The sequence below is a fragment of the Simochromis diagramma genome, unplaced genomic scaffold (genome assembly GCF_900408965.1).
Source record: "Simochromis diagramma unplaced genomic scaffold, fSimDia1.1 OVJJ01000622.1, whole genome shotgun sequence".
NCBI lineage: Eukaryota > Metazoa > Chordata > Actinopteri > Cichliformes > Cichlidae > Simochromis > Simochromis diagramma.
In genome coordinates, this window is record NW_024387425.1 from 54,084 (window position 1) to 60,295 (window position 6,212).

The 6,212-nt window shown below is 43.5% G+C and overlaps 1 long non-coding RNA gene across 6 annotated transcripts; it reads left to right on the top strand.

Moving 5' to 3' along the window:
• Positions 1-617: 617 nt before the first annotated feature.
• LOC120722396 lies at positions 618-5,075 on the top strand. 6 transcript variants are annotated; one of them, XR_005693418.1, is made up of 7 exons: positions 619-809; positions 894-1,007; positions 1,162-1,386; positions 3,593-3,754; positions 4,002-4,109; positions 4,214-4,335; positions 4,478-5,075. It is a non-coding gene; the product is annotated as an uncharacterized LOC120722396 (long non-coding RNA). The 6 variants fall into 6 exon arrangements; XR_005693420.1 differs by having other exon boundaries at positions 618-809; positions 894-1,386; positions 4,002-4,039; XR_005693419.1 differs by having other exon boundaries at positions 618-809; positions 894-1,386; positions 3,598-3,754.
• The last annotated feature ends 1,137 nt before the right edge of the window (positions 5,076-6,212 follow it).

The window sequence follows — 6,212 nt, forward strand, 5'->3', positions numbered from 1 at the left end:
TGTGACACTGTTATAGACTGTTCAGTGAAAGTTTCTAAAACTAGATGAACTTACTTCAGCGTCAGCAGTTTGAGAAAACAACTCCCTTTACAGGTGGTGATAAGGCCAAGGGCACAAAACAGCTTAACCATTGATCCGTTAGGTTTCATAGCGAGACACATGAAGTGTGGTAGGATCAGTTTGTAACTTCCTCCCTCTTCCTTGGAATGCATAAAGGAGGAGGAGCACCACTTCTGTGGCAGCGCTGACATGACTGAACTGTGATGTTTGATGTGTGTTGGCGCAGTAATAAATAGCTTGATCACAGCTCTTTCTGTGTTGCAGACTTTATTTTAAAAATTCCACGACACCCCCCACCCTCCCACTGTGAACATGAATTGAATATTCAGAAGACATTTGTTTAAATAGTTCTACAAATCTGAGCTGTTGGTGTGTCCTTGAATTGTGTGGTAATAATATTAGAGCCTGCAATCTTTCTTACTGAATCTCTACTATGAGTCATGTTACCTGAGATGAATTCTATGTTTACCTGTCAGCCTGGACGAATGTGCTGTGTGAAGGAAATTAAATTAAATCAGATCTGAACTGCGTACATTTGAGGAACCTGTTCATATTTAATTGAAATATGAACCAGTGAACCACAGTCGCTGTCCACATGGGTCAGTGGGACCAAGAAGCACTCTGCTAATGTGGGACTCTGACCAGCAACATCCAGCAAGACCCAGACAGCGTTTTCTATCTCCCAGCTGGAGTTTTTGTTTGTCTGTGACTGGAGAGTCAGATTTTTGTTGAGCTTCACACTTGCAGAGGTAAGTCAGTTTGCAGAGATCCCTCCCACCCTGGCTTTCTTATCTGAAACAGTAATATTTCAGTGACTGCTGCTTATACCACAGGTTAATACACGCTACTGATCCCTGATAGGAGAATCATCAATTTTGGCAACAAAGAAGCCTGGTGGATGTTTGTTTACAGTCTGATGATGGGACATCATGCTCTGCATCTTTAAAGTTTGCCTCCTCATTATTATTCATACCCAGTAATGTGAAGTATACTTATATCTACTATAACTGAACCAACCTGGTGCTGTTCATTTATGGAGGCTGTTGAGTCTGAATGTTGGATGTTGTGTATCTCGTGTTCTCTGGGCTTTGTTGTCCTCAGTCTTTTCGCAGGATCAGAAAACAAAACCAGGAGGTGCGTAAATGTTTCTTCTCCATGATGTTTCTTCAAATGTTTCTTCTGGATGATGATAAGACTGTGACACGGGATGCCACCTTTGGTCTTGTGATGAAGCAAAGCTCAGGAAGAAGTGGGATTAAATGGTACCCACATGTGTGCAGCTGAGAAGGATGTACAGGGGCACCTGCAGCCAAATCCAAGCCTCAGGTTAGTTGTAGTTGCAGAACGCTATAGACTGAGACAGCTGAGGCATCAAATGTTTGATTAAATGGATGAGCACGATACACGGAATCCAAAGTACCATCAGGGTGTACACCCCACCCCTGGCGTCATTGCCCACCTCTCAATGTTAAATACACGTAGACATTGAGGGCTAGCAGGAGGGTCCATGCTCTTACCTGCTGCTCTCTGGCAGGTAGCTCCATGCCCTCCTGGGTTTTAAATGCACCTTAGAACACACATGCATCAACACTACAATGAGCGGGTGGAGGGAGGTTTGGAGTCTTCTCTCACCCCCATTCTCTGCGACCTGCTGGAGCGGGGGGGCTAGGAGGAGGAGTTGGCCGTCCGACTGCGGTCTGGGGTGTGGGGCCTCCCTGCTGCTGCGGAGTCGGGGCGGTCTGCCTCTCCCCACCGCAGGGAAAAGGGTAACACCACCTGGGTCTGGGTGCAGTTCCCCCCTCCAGGGGCTAGGGTACCTAGACCCGGTTCATAGAGTACGCTTGGGGAGTGTGATCGTGTGTACAGCGTCTCTTCATGTCTGTCTCCACGTTGGTTGAGTGTGGAGTAAGTGCATATGAGAGCATGAGGGTGGGAATGGATGTTTGTATCTGTGTGTGCCTGTATGTCTGTGTCTATATGTCAGGTTGGGTATCAGACGCCACCTCTCTGGGGACACCTCAGGCCCTCCAAGGTTTGGAGGCCTATCTCCCCCTACCACCACTTCCCCTGCCAGTGGCGGACTTCCTCAGACATCGGTGCGTTGGTGGTTCTTTGTGTCTGGGGGTGGGCGTCCAGGTACACACCGGTTCACTCCTTGGCGGCCGCTTATCGGGGCCTGGAGCCTGGGGCTCGCTCGGGCCACTTCGGAGGTGGGGTGCCCCCGGCCTCTCGGCCTGGGGCTCGGTCACTCAGGCACGGCTGGCTGCCGGCGGAGCTCACGGGCGCGTCACTGCAACTCCCCCTGGCTTCTGCTCCGCGGCTGCTGAGTGAGCCCTCATCTGGGACTCTCCTCAGCTCTTTCTGGGACAGTGGCGCGGCTGCCCCTCTGTTGGTCTTCCTTGGTCTCTTGTGTTCTGGGGGCCTGTGGATGTCTGGAGTTTTGATCTCCTCCATACCTGCTTCATGCCCTGGAGGACGGGGCTGTGGCCCCCCCACACTTCCTAGCAGATCATTACATGAAGGAACCTTTTAAAAAAAAAAACAAGCGCGTCCATGCTCACAGGTGTACACACGGGTGATCACACCCACAAACTACACCCTTTTTGGCTCCTACCTCAAAGCACACTGTGTTCTGTTGATCTTATGTGCTGCACAATAATGTTTAATATTTAGTATTTACTGTCATATTCCCATATATCATTGTGATGTTGTTTATTCTATTACTCTTGTTCTCTTCTGCTTGTTTTCTTTTTTCTTTCTCAGCAGGTGATCCAGGTGATTGATATATGCATTTTTTTTTCTTCTTTTTTTTCTGCTCATTCTGTTGGTTTTTGTTTTTTGCCCTTCTCCCCCGTCCCTCTTCTCAGCTGTTTCTCTTTCCCTCTTTCTTTCTCCCCTTCTTTCCCCCAGTCAAGTCTGTCCCGTATTCAGTAAGTGAAAATAAAATGAACAATAAAAGGTGAATCAAATGGACCATTACGGCAAGGCTGGGATGGTCAATTTGGTAAAGTAAATCCGTTGGGCATCTTTCTTTGCCTTTAGACAACAATTCTGATGGCAAACGAGCCAAACGGGACAGGCGAAAAAAAAAAAAAAAAAAAAAAGATTAAACGGATGAAAAAGAGAAGTTTCTTCCCTATAATTATCACTTCTTAAAATCTGTAGCAACTTCAAGTCTGTCAGCGTGCTGAGCATGCTCAGAATGTGACAATATATTTTTGTTCAATATTTAATTTCTTTCAGTTGCAATTGTTAAATGAAATATATATATATATATATTCTTATAATTTAGCAAACTAATTTATCAAAAAATATATATATACATATATCTGTATTAGTTTTAATAAATTAATTTGACACCTGTATTGAAAATACCATATTGTATTCATACAGAATCAGTTTGGTATCATTGTTTGTCTGATTGCTGAAACTAAGAGCTGCTTTGATCTGTTTAGATCTAAAGTATCCAAAGTTGAGCTCTGATGTTTCTTCACCCCTGTGTGTGTGATATGTGATTCCTACATGCTGGCAGAGCAGAGCAGCAGTTTGTGCTCACAGATGGTGACGGTGTGGAGAGACGGTGGTGTTTCCTCAGAAGAACCAGCAGAGTCACAAAGGACACCAGTCCATCTCACCACCTTGACCTGCTGACTGATGCTCGTCTGCACTGCAAAGAGGAAATCAACTGACCGAGGTTTGTCCAGTGACGTGTTATGAAATGTATATTTGTTTTATGCTTACAGTTATGTTTTTCTTGACAGAGGCTCTGCAGAGGTTAGACAAAGAAAACATGTGCTTTACATTTTACTGTGATTTATTGAGATATTTGTTGCCTGATGTTCAGCAGGAATGGAGAAATAGAATCAAAGGGAGATGTTTTTGACGTTTTTGTAATGATGTAAGTAAATCTTCAATATTATTTATTTGCTTGGTTATATTAGGAGTGTTTCTGAGTGAGGGGGGAGGAGTCATCATCCAGGTAAAGTGACGTGGATCAGTGGATACACTTGTCTCCCCTTTAAAGGAGACGATCCAAGTCATCCTTAAATGTTAGCGCTTTCAAATACACAAACATTTTTAAAGGACAAAATGAACATCCAACTTTGAGTGTAATACAAAATAAATCTTTGCATGTGTGTTTTCAAACTCTCAGATGGGCAGGATATCAGTCTTGGACTGTCTAACCTGCCGGAGCAGCACTGAATGACCACCGCACATGAGCATGTTCCTGCAACATTCAGCATCTGATCCTTCATCTGTGTGCTTCTGCTTTTGGTAAGTAGAGTTACCCAACTCCAGTATTTCTAAACACATGCCATCCATTTCTAACGGCCTGGTTACTTCCTGTCAGTTACTTTAGAAACCATGTGGTCACCTGACCTAACACTGTTTCTTCTTCTTCCCCTTAATGTTCAAGTGTCACATGTCAAACAGCTGGAGAGGAAACTACACCAGTGTACTGAGATGTTTCACCAACACGTGCCAGATGCTGTTCCTTCATGGTGACATCACCAGAGACAGCCCCGCCCACCTCAGGACCTCGCCATTGATCATGATGATTATAATGATGACAGCGAGCGGAACTAAGACTGTAAAAATCCACGACCAGAATGTTTCTTTCTAATTATGAATGAATACTGAGAGCCTCTTTCTGTGTTTTGTCTGTTTTGGTTGTTTTTTTTACCTCATTTGTTACTAACAAAGTTCACAAACTCACACAGTTTACATTCTGTATGTTTCCATCTTTACCAGCCACACTCTAACTGCATTTAAGAAAATAATCCTTAGAAATCGTCGTTTTTCTCTTTTGTAATTGATGATAATTCAGTGAATATATTGCGCTGCTTCCTTTTATTGCGTCTCACATTGCTTTAAGTTTTTCAGTGTCCAGTTATTTTTTACTGCTGTTTGAATTCTCTGTATGTTTGACCCTGTAGACTGTTTGATGGACTGCTTGTCTTCCTGTTTGTAACCGCCGCCTGTTTTTTAATAAAGATTTGGATTTCTGACTTCAACACAGCCTCTGCGTGTCCTCCCTTTGTGTCCTCTTCCTCTGTGAATGTGTTGCATGTGTCACAGATTCATTTTATTAACAGCTTTCCCACAGTGAGTTGCATCAGCATTCATTCACAGCACATTTCAGAAGGATTCAGATTAATACAGTGATCTTACAGTCAGAATGATCCTGACAGAGTGCCACTGTAAATGATCTTTCATCAGGTCAATTTCAAAGTTCAGTATTTCAAAGCAGGAGTTATGAAGACTCATGCTGGCATTAGGACTAATAATATGTACTTACAAAGTCAAAGTTTTTTAATTATGCTAGAATATTGGAAGACAATCAACTTTTAGTGTTTTCCGCATATTAATTATTCTGAAATAGAGACGGTGACTAACTGTACAGAAGCACTAAACAACTGACAATCTAACAGACATCATTGGCCTGAGCCGTCATGCACAGTGAGTCTGATCCTTTGCTGTGAGAGTCTGACAAGCATGTTTCTGGTCAGTTTGGAAGAAATAATATCACAATGTTGATCTTTTTTTTCAATATTCCTTCTCTTTTACAACATAAACTGTGATCAAAGCTACTTATGTTCACAGCATGTAATAATACTGACAGTCCAGGGCATTGTGGTCTGTTGAGCTAGGGTTAGGGTTAGCAATTCAGACATATGTAATCAATATTAAACGTCTCTGACGTGGGCCACTGTCCGCAGTGTTGGGAAATCCATACCAGGCTGGAACGAGTCAAGGTAGGTGAGCATCCACGAGAAGACACAGCAGATGCATCCTACTAATACTGACAGGACCAGGAGACTCCAGAAACCGAGCATCTTCTCTTCAGTGCCATCCTCTCCTGTCACCCTCTCTGCCCGCAGCTCTTTGAGTATGGGGTAGATAAGGGCGCAGAGAAACCCTTATTACTAATTTGTATTATAATTCAATTTTCATGAAATATTCATATTCAGTATTGGTCCTTTTATATTAATAACAACGTATCCACCCAGGCTCATGGTGGGGCAGGGCTCTGTCCTGGGATGCTTGAGTACAAGGTAATGTACACCCTGACGAGGTATCCAGTCTGTCAGAATTGTTTTCAATATTTGGTTCAAAAACATGAGTGACAACAAAAATCCAACTAGGATTCT